Source organism: Ornithorhynchus anatinus, chromosome 18 (genome assembly GCF_004115215.2).
Source record: "Ornithorhynchus anatinus isolate Pmale09 chromosome 18, mOrnAna1.pri.v4, whole genome shotgun sequence".
Classification (NCBI taxonomy): Eukaryota; Metazoa; Chordata; class Mammalia; order Monotremata; family Ornithorhynchidae; genus Ornithorhynchus; species Ornithorhynchus anatinus.
Window position 1 is genome coordinate 42,693,762 of NC_041745.1, and position 23,177 is coordinate 42,716,938.

Consider the following 23,177-nt stretch of genomic DNA (forward strand, 5'->3'; position numbering starts at 1 on the left):
ACTGGGTTGGTGGGCCAATGGGGTGGGGGGAGCGGGGGGATCGTCCCGCCCACCGAGGCGACGGGCCGATCGAGAGGCGAGAACGGAAAGCCCCGCCCACCGAGGCGACGGGCCAATCGAGAGGGGAGAACGGGAGGCCCCGCCCACCGAAGCCACGGGCCAATCGAGAGGGGAGAACGGGAGTCCCCGCCCACCGAAGCCAGGGGCCAATCGAGAGGGGAGAACGGAAGGCCCCGCCCACCGAGACCACGGGCCAATCGAGAGGGGAGAGCGGGAGGCCCCGCCCACCATGTTGATGGACAGGCGGGCTGACCAATCAACACCTCCATCTCCTTTCTCCCGCCCCCGCAAGGGGGAACCTCAGCGAGCCTAGTTGGGCTAAACGCTATTGGTCAAAGTGATAATAATAATAATAATAATATTGGTATTTGTTAAGCGCTTACTATGTGCCAAGCACTGGAACAAAGGTGGGGGGCCTGGATTCTAATCCCAGATCTGCCATTTGTCTGCCAATCACTTAACTTTATAATGAATAATATAATTGAGGAGAAGCAGCGTGGCTCAGTGGAAAGAGCCCGGGCTTGGGAGTCAGAGGTCATGAGTTCGAATCCCAGCTCGGCCACTTGTCAGCTGGGTGACTGTGGGCGAGTCGCTTCACTTCTCTGGGCCTCAGTGACCTCATCTGGAAAATGGGGATGAAGACCGGGAGCCCCACGTGGGACACCCTGATTCCCCTGTGTCTCCCCCAGCGCTTAGAACAGTGCTGTGCACATAGTCAGCGCTTAACAAATACCAACAGTATAGTTTCGTGGCTCAGTGGAAAGAGCCCGGGCTTGGGAGTCAGAGGTCATGGGTTCGAATCCTCGCTCTGCCACTTGTCAGCTGGGTGACTGTGGGCGAGTCACTTCACTTCTCTGGGCCTCAGTGACTTCCTCTGTAAAATGGGGATTAAAACGTAAGCCTCACGTGGGACAACCCGATGACCCTGTATCTCCCCCAGCGCTTAGAACAGTGCTCGGCACATAGTAAGCGCTAAACAAATACCAACATTATTATTATTATTATTATTATTATTATTATTATTATTATTATTCATCCGTAGTAGGGGCTTTCGGTACCCTCTTCTCCACCCCTTTTGCAAACTGTGAAATTCATGTGGGGCTGGGATTGGGTCCGGCCTAACTATCTTCTATCCTGTCCTCAGCGCACTAAAAAGCAGCGTGGTTCAGTGGGAAGAGCCCGGGCTTGGGAGTCAGGGGTCATGGGTTCGAATCCCGGCTCCGCCACTTGTCAGCTGGGCGACTGTGGGCGAGTCGCTTCGCTTCTCTGGGCCTCAGTTCCCTCATCTGGAAAATGGGGATAAAGACTGTGAGCCTCACGGGGGACAACCCGATGACCCTGTTCATCTCCCCCAGCGCTTAGAACAGTGCTCGGCACATAGTAAGCGCTTAACAAATACCAACATTATTAATATTATTAGATGGGGATGATATTACTCCATACTCTCCCGCCTGCTTTGTACAGAGCAGCAGCGGGGCCTAGTGGAAAGAGCCCGGGCCCGGGAGTCAGTGGGCCTGGATTTGAATCCCGGCTCCGCCGCCGGTCCGCTGTGTGACTTGGGGCAAGTCACTAGGCCTCTCTGGGCCTCCCTTCCCTCATCTGCAAAATGGGGATTCAAAATCTGTCCTCCCTCCTCCTGGGACTGTGAGCCCCAGGTGGGACCTGATTATTTTTTATCTATTCAAGCAGGGCTTCGCTCACTCGTTCATTCAAATTCACTTATTGAATGCTCACTTGGGGCAAAGTACTGTACTAAGCGCTTGGGACACATAAATTTAAATAACAACAGACACGTAACTTTAAATAACAACAAACAGACACTTGCCCTGCCCCCAGCGAGCTTATGGTCTAGAGGGGGAGACCGACACTAACATAAATAAATAAATGCTTGACACTTAGTAAGCGTTTAACAAATACCATTATGAATATTATGATTATCATTGGTATAATAATAATGATAATGTCGGTGCTTGTTAAGCGCTTACTGAATAATAATAATAACGTCGGTATTTGTTAAGCCCTTACTATGTGCCGGGCACTGGGGAGCAGCGAGGCTCGGTGGAAAAGAGCCTGGGCTTCGGAGTCAGAGGTCATGAGTTCGACTGCCGGCTCTGCCACTTGTCAGCTGTGTGACTGGGGGCGAGTCATTTCACTTCTCTGGGCCTCGGTTCCCTCATCTGGAAAATGGGGATTAACTGGGAGCCTCACGTGGGACGACCTGATTCCCCCGCATCTCCCCCAGCGCTTAGAACAGTGCTCTGCACAGAGTAAGCGCTTAACAAATACCAACATTATCATTATTATTATTCTAAGCGCTGGGCCAGGTTGTCCCAGGTGAGGCTCACAGTCTCCATCCTCACTTGACAGGTGAGGTAACTGAGGCACAGAGAAGTTGTGACTTGCCCATAGTCACACAGCTGCCAAGTGGCAGAGCCGGGATTCGAACCCATGACCTTTGACTCCCAAGCCCGTGTGCAGAGCAAGGGGCAGAGCGCTGTTCTAAGCGCTGGGGGAGATACAGGGGAATCAGATTGTCCCACGTGAGGCTCACGGCCTTCATCCCCATTTGACAGATGAGGGAACTGAGGCACAGAGAAGCCGAGTGACTTGCCCACGGTCACCCAGCAGCCGAGTGGCAGATCCGGGATTCGAACCCGTGACCTCTGACTCCCAAGCCCGGGCTCTTGCCACTGAGCCGCGCTGCTTCTCGACGTAAGATTATCGTCACAGTGCTTGGCACTCTGTCGGTGTTCAGTGCATACCAGGGATTGATCCCTAACATGAGCCCGGGCTTGGGAGTCAGAGGTCATGGGTTCGAATCCCGGCTCTGCCACTCGTCAGCTGTGGGACTGTGGGCGAGTCACTTCACTTCTCTGGGCCTCCGTTACCTCATCTGTAAAATGGGGATTAACTGTGAGCCTCACGTGGGACGACCTGATTCCCCCGTGTCGACCCCAGCGCTTAGAACAGTGCTCGGCGCGTAGTAAGCGCTTAACAAACACCAACATTATCATTATTATCATTATTACCCTCGAGAGATTGATTGGACGAGCTCAGTTAGGAGAATTAAACCCCGCTCTCAAAGAACTCGCGATCTGCCAGAGGAGACCGACGCTTAAATTGCAGATTGGAAAGGGGAAGTAATAACGTACGTAAGATACGTGCGTATGTGATACGGATGTAGTGAATATTTAAGCGCTTAATAGAGCGCGGTTCCCTCGAGGGATGGGAAACACGACTAATTCCCACGGGTGTTTTCCCTCCCCCCGTTTAGTACAGCGCAATGCACCCGGGGAGCGCTTCATAAATCCTATTATTAATAATAATAATGTGGGTATTTGTTAAGCGCTTACTATGTGCAGAGCACTGTTCTAAGCGCTGGGGGAGATGCAGGGTCATCGGGTTGTCCTACGTGAGGCTCACCGTCTTCATCCCCATTTGACGGATGAGGGAACTGAGGCACAGAGAAGTGAAGTGACCTGCCCACGGTCACCCAGCTGACGAGTGGCCGAGCCGGGATTCGAACCCGTGACCTCTGACTCCCAAGCCCGGGCTCTTGCCGCTGAGCCACGGACTAGACTAGACCACCCGACCCGGCTCCAAGAGGCTCTCGGCTCTCCGGGAGTCCGGCCGAGGCAACGAGCCGCTCCGAACCCAAGATGGACGCCGGGGCGAAAGTTGAGCGTGGCTCAGTGGCAGGGGCCCCGGCTTGGGAGTCAGAGGTCATGGGTTCGAATCCACCTGTCCGCTGTGTGACTGTGGGCAAGTCGCTTCACTTCTCTGGGCCTCAGTTCCCTCAACTGTCAAATGGGGATGAAGACTGTGAGCCTCCCGACAACCTGATTCCCCCGTATCCCCCCCGGCGCTTAGAACAGTGCCGGGCACATAGTAAGCGCTTAACAAATACCAACATTATTAAACGGGGGAGACAGACCACAAAACAGGTAGTCGGGCATCGATACCATCAAGATAAATAGAAGCGATGAGATACGATTCGGCCTTCAATGGGTACGTTCCGTCAGTGGATTTAACATCACGCGGCTGGAGACACTGAGGCCTGGGGGATCAAAGGCCCTGGTTTGAAGAGGACAATCGAGATTCCCGCGTCCGGAACGCCGTCCTTCCTCACATGTATCAGACGACGACTCCTCCCCGCCCTGAGAAGCAGCCTGGCTCAGTGGAAAGAGCCCGGGCTTTGGAGTCAGAGGTCATGGGTTCGAATCCCGGCTCGGCCACTCGTCAGCTGTGTGACTGTGGGCGAGTCACTTAACTTCTCGGTGCCTCAGTTCCCTCATCTGGAAAATGGGGATTAAGATTGTGAGCCCCAAGTGGGACGACCTGATTCCCCTATGTCTACCCCAGCGCTTAGAACAGGGCTTGGCACGTAGTAAGCGCTTAACAAATACCCACATTATTATTATTATCCCCCCCCTCCCAACCTTATCGAAGGCCCAACTCCTCCAAGAGGGCTTCCCTGATTGAGCCCTCCTTTCCTCTTCTCCCGCTCCCTTCTACGTCACCCTGACTGGCTCCCTTGGTTCCTAATAATGTTGGTGTTTTTTAAGCGCTTACTACGTGCAGAGCACCGTTCTGAGCGCTGGGGTAGACACAGGGGGATCAGGTCGTCCCACGTGGGGCTCCCAGTCTTCATCCCCATTTTACAGATGAGGGAACTGAGGCCCAGAGAAGTGAAGTGACTCGCCCACGGTCCCACAGCTGACAAGCGGCAGGCAGCGCGGCTCAGCGGAAAGAGGCCGGGGTTGGGAGTCAGAGGTCGTGGGTTCGAATCCCGGCCCCGCCGCCTGTCAGCTGTGTGACTTGGGGCGAGTCGCTTCACTGCTCGGTGCCTCAGTTCCCTCATCTGTCAAATGGGGATGAAGACTGTGAGCCCCACATGGGACAACCTTGCATCCACCCCAGCGCTTAGAACAGTGTTTGGCACATAGTAAGCACTGAACAAATACCATCATTATTCTCCCCACTCCCAGCCCCATAGCACTTACATATATTAGCTGCACTTTCAAATTTACATTACATTATTATATATATTCTATATATTTCTGTAATATCGGCCTCCCCCAGGCGTTCAGTTCAGGGCTCCGCACACAGAAAGCACTCAATAAATACAATTGATTGATTGACGATCTAAGGGCTGGAAGACTGGAAAAAAGCACCATGACGTAGTGGATGGGGCACATCCTGGGAGTCAGGAGGTTATGGGTTCGAATCCCCCCCCCCGCACACTTACCACCTTCAAAGTCCTACTGAAAGCCCACCTCCTCCAGGAGGCCTTCCCAGACTGAGCCCCCCTTTCCCTCTCCTCCTCCTCCCCCCCATTACCCCGACTCCCTCCCTCTGCTCCCCTCCCCACCCCACAGCACTTGTTTACATATTTATTATTCTATTTATTTTATTTATGATGTGTTTATATCTATAATTCTATTTATTTCTATCGATGTTACCGATAGAAATACTTGTTTTGTTTTGTTTCGCTGTCTGTCTCCCCCCTTCTGGACTTTCAGCCCTTTGTTGGGTAGGGATGGTCTCTCTCTGTTGCCGAATTGTACTTTCCCAGCGCTTAGTACAGTGCTCTGCACACAGTAGGCGCCCAATCAATACAATCGAATGAATAATCCCTGCTCCAGCCACCTGTCTGCTGTGTGACCTTCGGCAAGTCGCTTCACTTCCCTGGGCCTCGGTTACCTCACCCATAAAATGGGGCATAAGACTGAGAGCCCTGTGTGAGACAGGGACTGTGTTCAACCCGATTTCCTTGTATCCACCCCAGTGCTCAGTACAGTGCCGGGCATATAGTAAGCGCTTGCCAAATACCACTGTGATTATTAATCGGGAGAAGCAGCGTGGCTCAGTGGAAAGAGCGCGGGTTTGGGAGTCAGAGGTCGTGAGTTCGAATCCCGGCTCTGCCACTTGTCAGCTGTGTGACCGTGGGCGAGTCACTTCACTTCTCTGGGCCTCAGTGACCTCATCTGTAAAATGGGGCTAGAGACCGTGAGCCTCACGTGGGACAACCTGATGACCCCGTATCTATCCCAGCGCTTAGAGCAGTGCTCTGCACGTAGTAAGCGCTTAACGGATACCTTGTCAGCTGTGTGACTGCGGGCGAGTCACTTCACTTGTCTGGGCCTCAGTGACCTCATCTGTAAAAGGGGGATGAAGACGGTGAGCCTCACGTGGGACAACCTGATGACCCCGTATCTATCCCAGCGCTTAGAGCAGTGCTCTGCACGTAGTAAGCGCTTAACGGATACCTTGTCAGCTGTGTGACTCCTTGGCTCAGAGAAGCAGCGTGGCTCTGTGGAAAGAGCCCGGGCTTGGGAGTCCGAGGTCATGGGTTCGAATCCCAACTCTGCCACTTGGCAGCTGTGTGACTGTGGGTGAGTCAGTTCACTTCTCTGGGCCTCAGTGACCTCATCTGGAAAAGGGGGATTCAGACTGGGAGCCTCACGTGGGACAACCTGATGACCCTGTCTCTCCCCCAGCGCTTAGAACAGTGCTCTGCACGTAGTGAGCGCTTAACAAATGCCAACATTATTATTATTGCCAACATTATTATTAATATTATGAATTATGATTATTAAACAGACAGCAGGACAGCTAATGTAACCACGAGGGGTCGCCCGACGTGTATCTTTCCCAGGGCAGGGGGACTCGGCCAGGCCTGTTCATTCATTCATTCGCTCATTCATTCATTCGCTCATTCAATGGTGCTTCCCGTGTGCAGAGCACTGGTCTAAACGCTCGGCAGAGGACACTACAACAACACACAGACATATTCCCCGCCCGCAACGAGTTTACGGTCTAGAGGCTGCCCCAGGCCTCCTTTACACTGGATTCCCTCCCTCTAATCTCCCCCCTCCCCGCCTCATAGCACTTGTGTCCATATCTATTATTCTATTTATGAGGCGTATATAGCTATAATTCGGATTATTTCTATTGATGCCATCGATGCCTGTCTACCTGCTTTGTTTTGGGGTCTGTGATCGTCCAGGAGGCCTTCCCAGCCTGAGCCCCCCTTTCCGTCTGCTCTCCCTCTCCTCCCTCCCCACCCTCTGCTCTTCCCCCTTCCCCTCCCCTCAGCACTGTGCTCGTTTGTATATATTATTTATTTCCCTCTTTATTTTGTCAATGAGGTGTACATCTCCTTGATTCTATTTATCTCGATGATGTTGTTCTGTTCCGCTTTGCTGTCTCCCCTGTTTAGACTGGGAGCCCACCACTGGGCAGGGATTGTCTCTATCTGGTGCCGAACTGTACCTTCCAAGCGCTTAGTACAGTGCTCTGCACATACGAAGCGCTCAATAAATACTATCAAATGAACGAATGAATGATTCCCAGTTCGGCCCCAGCAGGGGATGAGCTGTGGGGGTCCTTGTTCTTCTCCCCTCTTCCTCCTCCTTCTCCTCAGTTTGGTCCCCAGGTCCAAGCGGGAAATCCCCACATGGTGCCTTAAGAATGATAATAATAATGATAATAATAATAATGGCATTTGATAAGCACTTACTATGAACCAGACATTGTACTGTGGTAAAAACAAGGCAATGAGGTTGGACACAATCCCTGTCCCACAAGGGGCTCACAGTCTTCATCCTCATTTTACAGATAATAATAACGGTGGTATTTGTTAAACGCTTACTATGTGCAAAGCGCTGTTCATTCGATAGTATTTATTGAGCGCTTACGATGTGCAGAGCATTGTACTAAGCGCTTGGAGTGTGCAACTCCAAGCTCTGGGGGGGAATACAAGGTGACCAGGTTGTTCATTCATTCATTCAATAGTATTTATTGAGCGCTTACTATGTGCAGAGCACTGTACTAAGCGCTTGGGATGAACAAGTCGGCAACAGATAGAGACGGTCCCTGCCGTTTGACGGGCTTACGGTCTAATCGGGGGAGACGGACAGACAGACAAGGTTGTCCCACGTGGGGCTCCCAGTCTTCATCCCCATTTTCCAGATGAGGGAACTGAGGCCCAGAGAAGTGAAATGACTTGCCCCAAGTCACACAGCTGGCAAGCGGCGGAGCGGGGATTAGAACCCACGACCTCCGACTCCCAAGCCCGGTCTCTTTCCACTGAGCCACGCTGCAGATGGGGGAACTGAGGCCACACGGCAGGCAAGTGGTGGAGCGGGGAGTAGAACCCATGTTCTCTGACTCCCAAGCCCGGGCTCTTGCCGCTAGACCATGCTGTTTGTGATAATAATAAATTTAAAAATTAAATTAAAAATGGTATTTGTTAAGCGTTTACTCTGTGCTCAGCACTGTTCTAAGCACTGGGGTAGATACAGGGTCATCAGATTGTCCCGTGTAGGGCTCACAGTTTTTAATCCCCATTTTTTACAGATGAGGTCACTGAGGCACAGAGAAGTTAAGTGACTAGCGCAAGGTCACACGGCAGACAAGTGGCAGAGCTGGGATTCGAACTCACGACCTCTGACTCCCAAGCCCGGGCTCTTTCCACTAAGCCAACAATGATGATGATGATGATGATGATGATGACGATGATGATGATGATGATACTTATGGTACTTGTTCATTCATTCCTTCATTCAATCCTATTTATTGAGCATTTAGTGCCTCGATTTGCCTCATCTGTAGAGTGGGGATTGTGACTGTGAGCCCTGTGTGGGAACGGGACAGTGACCAACCCGATTATCTTGTACCCACCCCAACGTTTGGCACAGTGCCTGGCACATAGTATGCGCTTAACTAACGCCATTAAAAAGAAATAAAAAACAAACACGTACAAACCTCCCCAGCTCTTTCTCCCAAGGATCTCCAGAGGTTTTATAGACGTCACAATCATCCTCAGGAGATTTCTGCCATCTATCTAAAGACCTAGTGACTCCCGCCGCTCTGGAGAAGCAGCGTGGCTCAGTGGAAAGAGCCCGGGCTTTGGAGTCAGGTGTCATGGGTTCGACTCCCGGCTCTGCCATTTGTCAGCTGTGTGACTTTGGGCGAGTCACTTCACTTCTCTGTGCCTCAGTTGCCTCATCTGTAAAATGGGGATTAAGACTGTGAGCCCCACGTGGAACAACCTGTTTACCTCGTATCTCCCCCAGCGCTTAAAACAGTGCTTGGCATATAGTAAGCGCTTAACAAATACTAACATTATTATTATTATTCTTATAAAGCCCTTACTATCTGCCAAGCACTGTTCTAAGCACCGAGGTAGGTACAGATCACTCAGATCGGATACAGTCCCTGTCCTACATGGGGTTCATGCTCCTCTTAATCCTTATTTTACAGATGAAGGAACTGAGGCCCAGAGAAATAAAGTGACTTGCCCAAAGACACGCAGCTGACATTCATTCATTCAATTTATGGAGCACTACGGTGTGCAGAGCGCTGTACTAAGCACTTGGGAGAGTACAGTATAGCAATAAACAGACACATTCCCTACCCACAAGCTTATAGTTTAGAGGAGGAGGCAGGCATTAATCTAAGTAAATAAATTACAGACGTGTGAGGCCTGGGATTAGAACCCAGGTCCTTCTGACTCCCAGGCCCGTGCTCCGTCCCCTAAACCACGCTGCTTCTCCTTCACGGGTTTAATGATGCTGATGATGGCATTTGTTGAACGCTTCCTAGGTGCCAAGCACAGTTCTAAGCACCGGGAGGGATGCCAGTTAATCAGGTTGTCCCACACGGGGCTCACAGTCTTCATCCCCGTTTTCCAGATGAGGTCACTGAGGCCCAGAGAAGTGAAGTGACTGGCCCAAAGCCACACAGCTGACAAGCGGCGGAGCCGGGATTAGAACCCACGACCTCTGACTCCCGAGCCCGGGCTTTTTCCACCGAGCCAGGCTGCCCCGGGGAACACAGCGCGTCACCCAACGCTTCACTACCGCTCAACATCACACAGATTCCTCTGGGCAAATTGGCCTCCGACACCGAATCCTCTCTCTCTCTTCTACTTCCACCCTCTCTCATCTCCCCCCGCCGCCCTCCCAGTTGGCCCATTTCAACGTTTGGCTGTGGTAACTTGTTTATGTGTTCATCTGCCTCGAAGCCCCACCGGATTTTATTTCTCAAAGCGTCTCGCCGTAGCCCCGTGGTGGAGCTGGTGAAAGGCCACCCAAGGGGCTTCTTCCCAAGTCAGGCTCAACCTGAGGACGAAGTTAAAGAGAACAAAAAAGCCACGTCGTGACCCGTGAGCGGCCTTCTAACTTGGAATGGAATCTGCAAACCCCCAGAATAATGGAGGCAGAGTAATCGATTGGGTACTGCTCAGATTTCATCCCGGATTCCAGGAATGCTTTTTGGTTTTTAGTCCTACCCTGGTGACTCCACCCAATTTAAAACAATTGCAAAACCTTAAACTCCCTTCCTTAGAAGAACCAACCCCAGCACGCCTCCCTGGGCAGGCCTTTAGGCGTTGAAAAGCTGCCCCGTTCTCTGAAGTGAACTTCAGGGCTGGGAGTTAATGGCTGAGACGTTTTTTTTATCACAATGCGGGGGTGTTTGTCAGAATTATCTGTCTCCTGTTCCTTTCCTGGGCTAATCTGGAAATATCTCCTGGTACACAGATCACTGCGTGCCTGGGAAATATTGCCCTGTTAAAGGGGTAATCAAACATCCTCGGAGATCTCCTCGTATAGGGATTGGGCCTGCTTCCCTGTGCAATATCCTCTTTCAAAGGGATAATAAAATGTACTTGGTTTCAGTTCTGTTTGTGTAACAAGAGAAATAGGGATCTGGGCATTTCCGCTCCCAGCCCTTCCATCGGTGGGATTTACTGAGCGCTAAAGAACACCGTCCTAACGGCCTGGGAGAGTAAAATATAAAAGTTCCCTGCCAACCAGGAGCTTACAGTCTAGAGGGGCAGACAGACATTAAATTAAATGAAGGATGGAAATGACAGCTTCTGTTAAGCGCCTACTAAGCGCTGGGGTAGATACGAGGTTATCAGGTCGTCCCTCGCGGGACTCACGGTCTTAGTCCCCATTTTACAGATGAGATCACTGAGGCGCAGAGAAGTGAAGTGACTTGCCCACTTAGATATATACATAAATGGTGTGAGACTGAGAGTGGCGTGAATATCGGGTGCTTACAGGGTACAGATCCACGGGAGCAGGTGACACAGAAGGGAGACGGAGGTGGGGAAAAGGAGGCTTAATGGGAGAAGGCCTCCTTTCATTAATTCATTCATTCAATCGTAGTATCGTGTGCAGAGCACTGTGCTAAATGCTTGGACAATGTACAGTGCAGCAAATAAAGAGAGACAAACCCTGCCCGGCACTGTACTAAATGCTTGGACAATGTACAATACAGCAAATAAAGAGAGACAAACCCTGCCCACAACGAGCTCACAGTCTAGGGAGGGGAGACAGACATCGGTATAAATAAATAGAATTATAGATATAGAATAATAATGATGATGGTATTTGTTAAGCGCTTACTATGTGCTAGGCGAAGCGCTGGGGTGGCTACACGGGTACATAAATGCGGTGGGGCGGGGAGAAGGGGGGAAGAGCAAAGGGAGCCAGTCAGGGTGACGCAGAAGGGAGTGGGAGCTGAGGAAAAGTGGGGCTTAATCTGGGAAGGCCGCTTGGAGGAGGTGCGCCTTCAGTAGGGCTTTGAAGTCCGGGGGAGCGATTGTCTGGTGGATTTGAGGAAGGAGGGCGTTCCAGGCCAGAGGTAGGACGTGGGAGAGGGATCGGCGGCGAGACAGGCGAGGTGGAGGCCCAGTGAGGAGGTTAGCGGCACCAGAGGAGCGGAGTGCGCGGGCCGCGGTGGAGAAGGAGAGAAGGGAGGTGAGGTAGGAGGGGGCATGATGGAGGATTTTAAAGCCAAGGGTGAGGAGTTTTTGTTTGATACGGAGGTGGATAGGCAACCACTGGAGTTATTTTTAAGGAGGGGGATGACATGTCCTGAACGTTTCTGTAGAAAGATAATCCGGGCAGCGGAGTGAAGTATGGACTGGAGTGGGGAGAGGCGGGAGGTTGGGAGGTCAGAAAGGAGGCTGATGCCTTCAGCCAGGGGGGATAGGATGAGTGATTGGGCTAACGTGGTAGCCATTTGGATGGAGAGGAAAGGGCGGATCTTGGCGATGTGAAGGTGAGAGCGGCAGGATTCGGTGACGGATTGGATGGGTGGGTTGAATGAGAGAGCCGAGTCAAGGGTGACACCAAGGTCCCGGGCTTGTGAGACGGGAAGGGTGGTCGTGCCGTCCACGGTGACGGGAAAGTTCGGTAGAGGACAGGGCTTGGGAGGGAAGATCAAGGAGCTCTGTTTTGGACACGTTGAGTTTGAGGTGGCGGGGGGACATCCAGGTGGAGATGTCCTGAAGGCAGGAGGAGATGCGAGCCTGGAGGGAGGGAGCGAGAACAGGGGAGGAGATGAAGATTTGGGACGGGAACTATATCCGATTAGTATATCCACTAATCTACCCGTATCTGTGGCCTGCATCTACCCTGTTTCTGAGTATATAGCAAGCACTTAAAAATCCCAGTATCATCATTATTATTATTATTATTATTAGGTCGGTACCACATCACCGGATCTCGAGGCCGGCTTCCCCAACCGGGCTGGGCACCGTCGAGGCCGGGATCCCGGGAGGTTTTCTCTCCCACGGTCCGCCGCTCCGTCCCCCAACTCCGAGAAGAAGACCCCCTCCCCGCGGCCGTGGGGTAGGAGGAAGGGACGTGATCCGGAAGGGAATCAATGCAAAGATCACGGAGCATCCCAAGAGCCCACCTCCTCCCCCCCAGGCCCCAACCTCCTTTGGGACGGAAAGGGATCTCTTTCCCGGCCCCGTCTGTGCTCCGAGGTGAAAATCTGCCCTGAATGAACCAAGGTTGGAGTGTGGGCTTGTGTCGCTTGTCTGTTTAGTCTGCGCAGGTTGGGAAATCCCAAACTGCCATTAGTGGTCAGTGGGAGACAGCGGAGACCGATCAAGCCCGCCTCGCTGCTTGAAGCCGGGGGGGCTCGTGACTAACGGAAAATGGCCCGCCCTGGCTACGATCCATTTTTAGAGCCGGGACAAAGGGTCTGGGGTGGAGGAGGAGTCTTACTCAACCCTCAAGTAAGAAGAGTCCCGTTTCCCGATAAGAAAGCCTCCCACAGGCAATGAGATTTGATTCCTCTGTTGCAAATATTTTCATGTCCGTTCTCCCTATTAGAGTATAAGCTCCTCGTGCACCGAAGATGCCACTTGCTTGTTTTATTTTTATTTTTATGGTATTTGTTAAGTGCTTACTGTGGGCCAGGCGCTGTTCTAAGCCCTGGGGTACCTGGGAGAGAAAGTGACACTAACTGTTTCTGTAGAGGGGGTGTGCGGTAACTACGAGTGCTATCACCACCGTCCTACCGGGTGGGTTACGACGGGGTGCCAAAACCTCAGCCCCTGAGATGTCGGTGAAGACATCTAGACGGTAAGTTCGTCTCTAGACTATAAGATCATCGCGGGCAGGGAACGTCCATGCTTCCCCCCTCCTCCAGAACCTCCATTGGCTGCCCATGCACCTCTGCATCAAACAGGAACTCCTCACGTCGACTTCATTCATTCATTCAATAGCATTTATTGAGCGCTTACTATGTGCAGAGCACTGTACTAAGCGCTTGGAATGAACAAGTCGGCAAAACATAGAGACAGTCCCTGCCGTTTGACGGGCTTAAAGTCTAATCGGGGGAGACTTTAATACACTCAATCACCTTGTCCCCTTCTACCTCACCTAGCTGGTCTCCTACGCCAACCCAGTCCACACACTCCACCGCTCTAATGTCAACCTTCTCCCTCTGCTCCCTCTACCCACCCCCCCACCTCTCCGCAGCTAAACCCTCTTCTCCCCCCTTTCCCTCTGCTCCTCCCCCTCTCCCGTCCCACCCCCTCGGCACCGTATACTCGTCCGCTCGACTGTATGTATCTTCATCACCCTATTTGGTTTGTTTAATGAGATGTACGTCACCCCGATTCTATTTATTTGCTATCGTTTTAACGAGATGTTCTTCCCCTCGACTCTATTTATTGCCATTCTTCTTGTCTGTCCGTCTCCCCCGATTAGACCGTAAGCCCGTCAAAGGGCGGGGACTGTCTCTATCTGTTGCCCATTTGTCCATTCCAAGCGCTTAGTACAGTGCTCTGCACATAGTAAGCGCTCAATAAATACTATTGAATGAATGAATGCATGAATGAACTTCCACCTTGGCACTGTACCTCCATCTTGTCTATCTCGCCGCCGACCTCTCGCCCACGTCCCGTCTCCGGCCTGGAACGCCCTCCCTCTTCGTAGCCGACAGAAAATGACTCTCCCCACCTTCAAATCCTTAATGAAGGTCCAGCTCCTCCAAGAGGTCTTCCCCAACTAAACCCTCCTTTCCTCTTCTCCCACTCCCTTCTGCGACGTCCTGACTTGCTCCCTTTATTCAACCCCACCCCTCCACCCCCACAGCACTTACATCCATAACTGTAATTTATTGATATATATATTAATGTCTGTCTTCCCCTCCAGACTGTAAACTCGCTGTGAGCAGGAAACGCTCGTATTTTTATACCATACTTGCCCAATCACTTAAAACAGTGCTCTGCACACAGTAAGCCGGACCCGGTGACACAACCACGGTTTGGGGCGTCCTGGCACGTGGGCAGATGGCTCAGACTTGCACCCCAAGGCTCATTTCACCTCATCTCTAAAATGGGGATTAAGACGGCGAGCCCCACGTAGGACAAGGACTGTGTCCCACTTGATTAGTTTGTATCTACCCTATCGCTTAGTACAATGCCTGACGTGTAGTAAGCGTTTAATAAATCCCGTAAAAAAAGAAAACCAAAAAAAGAGAGCTCTGTCGTACTCTCCCCAAAACTCAGCACAGCGCTCAGCACACTGTAAGGACTCAAAAAATATCTCCAATTGAGCGCTACTGATGGCAACCGTCAGTTGGGGGGACAAGGAGAGATGTCTTTCATTCCATTCAAAATTAATTTTGAGTCCCCAGATCTTCGCTACCTTTGGCAAAGAGGGATGTTCTCTGGAGAATGAACACTTTGGGTGAGGAAGCAGGGTGAGAGGCAGCCGTATGTCAGGCAGAATTAATTTATCTATTTATTATGTCATTTATAAAGTGCTTACTTACATGGTGAAGATACCAGAGAATCGGATCAGATGCAATTCCTCTCTCCCACACAAGGTTCCCAATCTAAGCGAGAGGGCGGACGGGTATCTTATCTCCATTCTACAGATGTGGAAGCTGAGGCCCCGGAAAGTTAAGTGACTGACCCAAGGTCATGCAGCTGGGGCTAGAACTTGGTCGTTAGGCCTCGCCATTTCTCACTCATTCATTCAGTTGTATTTATTGTGTGCAGAGCACTGTACTAAGCACTTGGGAGAGTACAATACAACAATAAACAGACACATTCCCTGCCCACAACAAGCTTATAGTCTGGAATGGGGAGACAGAAATGATTACAAATGAATTACAGAAATGTACATAAGTGCTGTGGGGTTGGAAGGGGGCAAGAATAAAGAGAGCAAATCAGGGAGTGGGAGAAGTGGGAAGGGGGGCTTAGTCTGGGAAGGCCTCTTGGAGGAGTCATTCATTCAATCATATTTATTGAGCGCTTACTGTGCGCAGAGCACTGGACTAAGCATTTACTACATACTACATACATACTACATACCACATACTAAGCAATGTACTAAGCCATTGTTCTTGTCTGTCTGTCTCCCCCGATTAGACCGTAAGCCCGTCAAAGGGCAGGGACTGTCTCTATCTGTTGCCGATTTGTGCATTCCAAGCGCTTAGTACAGTGCTCTGCACACATAGTAAGCGCTCAATAAATACTATTGAGTGAATAATTTCTATACATGTCTGTCTCCCCACTGTCTAGACTGTAAGCTCGTTGCGGGCAGGGAATGTGTCTATTTATATCGTACTCTCCGAAGCTCTTAGTGCTCTGCACACAGTAAGCGCTCAATTAATACGACCGAGTGACTGACGGTTCTTCCGAGGGGCCAGTTGTCCCCATCAGGGACAGAGTGCTGGCTGGAAGGAGTGTGGGGCTACCCCAAGGAGAGGAACGGCCCTGCTCACTGTCTTCTGATCTCACGATTAAGGGACCGGTCGTGGGCTCCCTTGGGCGATGCCCAGGAAACCCCGGGCGGGCTGCTTGGCCTTCCTCCCTCCCCGTCCCGGCCAAGGCCTTCGGGGCACCGAGCAGCCCCCCACCCCCGCCCTTGGCCACGCCTGCCCCGGCCCACGGCCTCTCGGGCCTCTCCTGAAGAAGTGGAGCCGTCCGCTGTCTCCCCGTTGTTTGGCTCTTAGCAGGAGCGATCGCACACGTATTGTTTTTTTCTATTTTTAGCTCCCGCCGGTGTGACCCACCAGAGGCTGGAGCGCAGAGTGCTGCAGTGCTGAGCATTCGGCAAGAAGCAGTCAAGGACACAGGGCAAGGGCTCCCTTCAGGGAAGGGCCGGGGGCTGACGGGGCTCTCCTCGGGAAAGGGATGAGGTGATGACAAGGACTGTCTCCCCAGGGAAGGGCTGGGGGGGCTGATAGGAGCTCTCCTCAAGGAAGGGCTGGGGGGCTGACGAGAGGGGGGTCTCTTCAGGAAAGGACTTGGGGGGGCTGACATGAGCTCTTCTCAGGGAAGCCTAGGGAGGTGACTGCTCTTCCAGGGAAGGGCTGTGGGGGCTGAAGGGCCTCTCCTCAGGAAAGTGGCGGGGGTTATGAGGCACTCTCTTCGGGGAAGGACTGGGGGCTGACAGGGGGTCTCCCCAGAAAAAGGCTGGGGGCTGACAGGGACACTACTCAGGAAGGGCTGGGGGCCAGCAGGGGCTCTCCCTGGGGAAGGAGGTGGCTTTCAGAAACATCATTATGCTTCCCAGGAACGTTCTGTATCCTAGAACAAGAATCCTTCTCTACCCCTTGGCAGAGGAGCTCGGGAAAATATATGCGGATCGCAAGGCGACCTCAGAGCCAGTTCTCAGGTGGCACCCTAAGCAGCACCAGGAACTGAACGTGCTGACGGACAGTGGAATAAGCAAGGGGCCGGGGGTCGGGAAACCTGGGTTTTGATCTCGCCGCTGCCACTGGCCTGCTGCGTGACCCTGGACAGGTCACTTACCCCCTCTGAGCTTCTATTTTCTCATCGGCCCAATGTGGTTAAGATGGTCGTTCTCCTTCCTGCTCAGTCTGTGAGCCCCGGGTGGGACAGAGACTAGCTGATAGGACGGCCAGACAGAAAGCGTTCACCAAAAGACAGTTTTTAAACGGAGCTGGACGAGCCGCTGGGGCTTCTGGAAGGTGGTTTTTGCTGCTGGCAAAGAGCTCATAAGAATAAAGACTGTGGCGTTTGTTAAGCGCTTACTATGTGTCACACACTGAACGAACTGCTAGGGTATACACAGGATAATCAGGTCAGACACAGTCCTTGTCCCACAAGGGGCTCACCGTCTAAGTAGGAGGGAGAACGGTTATTGACTCCCCATTTGACAGGTGAGGAAACTGAGGCCCAGGGAAGTTGTGACTTGCCCAAGAGGAGGCAAGTGGCAATGTTTGGGATCGAGGCTACAGTGACTGGTTCCACATGAGGAGAGAGGGGTAGACACGTCATGGAGTCACGACACTGAAACTCACCCAGACTAATAATAATTGTCATATTTGTTAAGCGCTTACTATGTGCCAGGCGCTGTACTAAGCACTGGGGTGGATACAAATAAACCGGGTTGGACACAGTCCCTGTCCCACCCGGGGCTCACGGTCCCAATCCCCATTTTACAGATGAGGAACCTGAGGCAGAGAGAAGTGCCAAGATCACACGGCAGACACGTGGCAGAGTGAGGATTAGAACCCACGTCCTTGTGACTCCCAGGCCCGGCCTCTATCCACTAGGCCAGGTTGCTTCTCCACCTCTGTGTATCGCTGACTTCTGCGAGGGAAGATAGGATTTGAAATCCGAACGTCTCCGTAAGGCGGGAGGTGAATCCGAGAGGCCGACGTGGACAAGCGAGCTCCCGCTGAAGAGGATCTTGCTGGACTCAGGACACGCCGGGCTCGGCAGAATCGAACCCGGGCGGCCCAGGGAGGAGCCAGGGAGGGTTCACTGAGGCTCCCACGAGAGGGATGCAAAGCAGCCCGTGGAGTCAGGTCCAGAAAGGATGAGGACATTTCCCCAAAGCCCACGGGGGCTGTGGTGACCTTGGGTGACCCGGTCAGCGGGCTGTGTGACTGGATTCAAACTGAGGTCACCAACTACAGGGCCAATTTAGTCCACTGGCCAGCCAAGAATTTGCAAAACAGTCAGAAGACAGAGAGCTTTCTACTCCGATGCGGAGGAGATCTTGCACCCAAACCAGCAGCATTTATTGAGCACTCTCAGGGTGAGCCTCTGTAGTAGACGGGCAGCGTAGGGTGGTGGAAAGAGCAAGGGGCCAGGAGGCGGAAGGCTAGGTCCTAATCCCAGCTTGGGCCCTGGTCTTCTGGGGTGACGTGGGGCAAATCAACCTTTCTGATGAAGGTTTTCTCACCACTGAAATGGGGAGAGGATGGCTGCCTTTCCTTATCTCACAGGGTGAGCTTGTTATGGGTGGGGTTTGCCACTCTTCATTGTAGTATTTCCCCCAAGCGCTTCTTACAGTGCTCTGTACACAGTACGCGCTTAATAAATATCACTGAATGAATGAAAAGGGAGCTGAGTATCGTGACTGCACTTTGGGACTGAAAGTGCTATATAAAACCAAGTTCCCAGAGGCTTGGGAGATGGATTAAATAAGCATTAGATGTCCCCTCAAGAGGTTTACGATCTAAGAGAAAGACAAGCCGGCAGAGAGGAACATACAATGAAGAAAGGGCGGGAGACGGATAAATCCAGCTAGTTACAGAGCCCCATGAACAGACAGATAACTGCACAGGAGGGAGATGCCTGAGGGGATTAGCGGTAATAATAATTATACTATTTGTTAAACACTTACCGTGTGCCAAGCACTGTTCTAAGCGCTGGGGTAGACACGAGGTAATCAGGTTGTCCCACGTGGGGCTCACAGACTTCATCCCCATTTGACGATGAGGTAACTGAGGCACAGAGAAGTGAAGTGACTTGCCCAAGATCACACAGCAGACAAGGGGCGGAGGTGGGATTAGATGGCAAGATCTGGAAGGTTGGGGGTTCAGTCACGGGAGACCTCTTGAAGCCGAGCACAGTTTTCCTCCATGTTGGCTAAGATGACATGGGACAGGCACCCCCTCTTTTTCCTTCCTCCCAATGAAGCCATTTCCCCAGACATTTACTGGGCGCCAAAGGTAACTTTTAACTCATGTGGACTGGGGGCAAAATGGTCATTTCCCCGGGAAAATACCCCTTCCAGAGAACTTGCGAAAGAGACGGAGAATGAGCGGCCAGAGAGACCGGAGGAGAAGGAGGACGGCGTCTGTGAAGGTTGGATGACGTTCCACCGCGGGAGGAACGTGGAGGTCAAAAGAAGAAAAGCAAACAGAGAAAGGGTTTTACTCCGCTACCCAATCCAGTACCGGTCCCGGCCCACGGAAGGCTCCCGGACCAGTGCTCCGCACATGGTAGGTGCCCGGGCAAGGGCTCTGCATACAACAGGGGTTGAGTCCAGTGCTCCGCAAACGGCAGGACTGTGGATAACCGTGATGAAGAAGACGGAGCGATAGACTGGGCCGAAATAAATCACTTTTGGGTGACCCCAATTACGGTGAAACTAACATTCGTTTCTTCCGGAGCAGACTCAAAGGACTGTCCTTTCCCCAGGTCCCCAGCACCGGTCTCCAGAGCCATTGTCATCGAGGAATCTTCTCTCCGTCGTATCTCCAAGCCAGCCTCGGACCCACAGATCCGAAAAGGCCAGGGCATTTTTTCCCTGCAGGAAGGAACTACCAGTAAAGAATGCAACTGTTTAGAGCTTCGAGTGGGGCGAGCAGAGTGGTTCTTACACAACTAAGGAGGATTATTATTAGTAGTCGTACTATGGGGATAATAATATTTTCCTCTTCCCTAGTTCTCAGGGCTGTGGTGAGGACTGAAATGCGATCGTTGCCGTGAAAGCCCTCTGGAAATACGAAGGCGTTTTACAAATTCAAAGTATTAATATTATTATCATCGTTATTAATCACTTCCTGAAGCTTGCTTCCTTTTAAATAACAAGGGGGTTTGGCTTGTGCCTGGAGAGATTATGGGGGGCAGGTGTTAAGTGAAATGCTTTCAATTTAAGAAGCACTGAAGAACCCAGACTGTTTTAATTATGCAAACCCCATATCGGCGCTGGGAAAGTTAGCTGCATCTTTCCTGTTTCCAGTCAACATTAAAAATGCACAAGTATGCTGCTTAAATATAGCTCTCCTCCTGACCACTGCAGAGCCTTCAGGACATCTCAGAAACCGCGGAGAGTCCCTACCTACACCCGTCGTCTTCTCCCGCTGTCTCAAGTTCCTCTCCTCCAGTTCTGTCCTTGACCCCCTCCAGTCCGGCTTCGGTCCCCTTCGCTCCACAGAAACCGCCCTCCCGAAGGTCGCCAGTCACCTCCTTCTTGCCCAACTCAACGGCTCCTACTCCATCCTAATCCTCCTCGACCCCTCAGCTGCCTTCGACGCCGTGGACCACCCCCTTCTCCTGGAAACGTCATCCGAACTCGGCTTCACAGACGCCGTCCTCTCCTTGTCCTCCTCCCGTCTCTCTGGCCGCTCTTTCTCGGTCTCTTTCGCAAGCTCTTTGGAGGCGGGATTTTCTGGGGAAATAACCATTTTTGCCCCCAGTCCACTTGAGTTAAAAGTTACCTTTGGTGCCCCATAAGTGTCTGGGGAAATGGCCTCGTGCTGCCCAAGAATGTAAGAACATAAGAAATGTCTCGATCAGGCCCATATGGGGTGGCCCTCCTACCCAGAATTCTGTCTCCAACAGGGGAATTGATGCTAGTCAATCTCCTTGACATCTAATCAATCAATCAATCAACGGAATTTATTAAGCGCTTCCCATTTGCGGAGCCCTGACTTAGCCCTGGGGAAAATACAATATATTAGAGTTGGAAGACGTGATCCCTGCCCACAAGAAGCTGACGATCTTCATCCATCCTCTCCCTTACAGATGAACATCCCCAATTTTCCCACTAGCATCCCCAGTATCGGCCACTGATCCAAGCCCCTCTCGAACCTACTGACAACTTCCCGTGCTTACGGATGACGGTCGTGTTTTCCAACCGCCGTGTACGAAAAGCTTTTCCTGTCGTTGGTTTGGAAAGAGCGTCAGTGGATGCCTCTGCAATCTGACACCGAGGGCTTTGGTGAACAAAACCCCAGCTTCCCCGTGTCTATACCGTGTCAGAGAAGCAGTGTGGCTCAGCGGAAAGAGCCCGGGCTCGGGAGTCAGAGGTCACAGGTTCGAATCCCCGCTCTGCCACTTAGCAGCTGTGTGACTGTGGGCAAGTCACTTCACTTCTCGGTGCCTCAGTTCCCTCATCTGGAAAATGGGGATTAAAACTTTTAGCCTCACGTGGGACAACCTCATTCCCCTGTATCTACCCCAGCACTTAGAACAGTGCTCTGCACGTAGTAAGCACTTAACAAATACCAACTTTATTATTATTATTATTATTAAACCACCTTTTGGTCTGGCTCTCCCTCTTGTCTTCCCCTCTAGACCATAAGCTCCTTGTGGGCAGGGAACATGTCTGCCAACTCTATTATATTGTACTTTCCCAAGCGCTCAGTAAATACCATTACTGGAAGCGTTGGAAGAGAAGCATTTTTACCTAGTAAGTGGTAAGAGCACAGGTCTGGAAGTCAGAGGACCTGGATTCTAATCCTGGCTCTGCCACTTGTCTGCTGTATGGCTGTGGGCGAGTCATTTAACTTCTCCGTGCTTTGGTTACCTCATCTGTGAAATGAGGATTAAGACTTGAACCTCATGTGGGACAGGGACTGTGTCCAACTCGATTTGCTTGTATCCACCCAGCGCTCAGTACAGCGCCTGGCACATAGTCAGCGCTCAACAAATACCATAATCATCAGCAGCAGCCTATTTATCTTGTATCTACTTGTACAGCGCCCGGCACACAATAAGCGTTGAACCAATACCGTTAACAAAAAGAGTTGGGATCCTTTTAGAAACTTCTTATATCTGTAATTTACTTTATTTTAATTTAATTTATGTAATATATGTTACTTTAACGACATTTGCTAAGTGCTTACTATGTGCCGGGTACTCTACTAAGCTCTAGGGTAGATACGAGCTAATCAGGTTGGGCACAGTCCCTGTCCCACATGAGGCTCACAGTCTTAACCCCCATTTTACAGATGAGGTCACTGAAGCACAGAGAAGTAAAGGGACTTGCCCGAGGTCATACAGCAGCAGCGGACAAGTGGCAGAGCCAGGATTAGAACCCAGGTCCTCCGACCCCAAGCTATCAGTTAAGCGCTTGCCCCATGGATTGTGAGCTCGTTGTGGGCAGGGATCGTGTCTTCCAACGCTGATGCATTGTACTTTTCCAAGAGCTTCGGACAGTGTTGATAATAATAATGTTGATATTTGTTAAGCGCTTACTATGTGCCGAGCACTGTTCTAAGCTCTAGGGAAGACACAGGGGAATCAGGTTGTCCCACGTGGGGCTCACAGTCTTCATCCCCATTTAACAGATGAAGTAACTGAGGCACCGAGAAGTTAAGTGACTTGCCCAAAGTCACACAGCTGACAAGTGGAGTGTCCTGCACATAGTGAGCGTTCAATAAATGCCCCGGGTTGACTGATTGATTTTATGGAAGCTTCTCTCTCCCCTCCTTCGTTTCGGTCGCCTCCCTCAGCGTTTTTCCCCGTGAATGTTTTCAGAGGCACATACCGCTCGACTCGTCTCTCCCAGAAACGCTTTCGGCTTCTCCGCCCAAAGGATGATGGCCAGAGTGACTGAAATCGTTTCTCTCGCTCAGAACTCGTATTTGAACCTCGCCGCTCTGTTTTCCAGGGCCCAGAAGAAGAGAAGGGAGTAGTGGAGGAGGGAGGGGGACGGCCGGAAAAACTAGAAGCTAGTCCTCTTAGGGGTGGAGAGGGTAATGTTATCGGAATGGTATGAAAGTCTCATTTATTGCGACGGTCGAAGCCAGACGGGCTGCCTTGAATAGAAATTTTCTTCGAGAAAACCCACTGCGCAGTT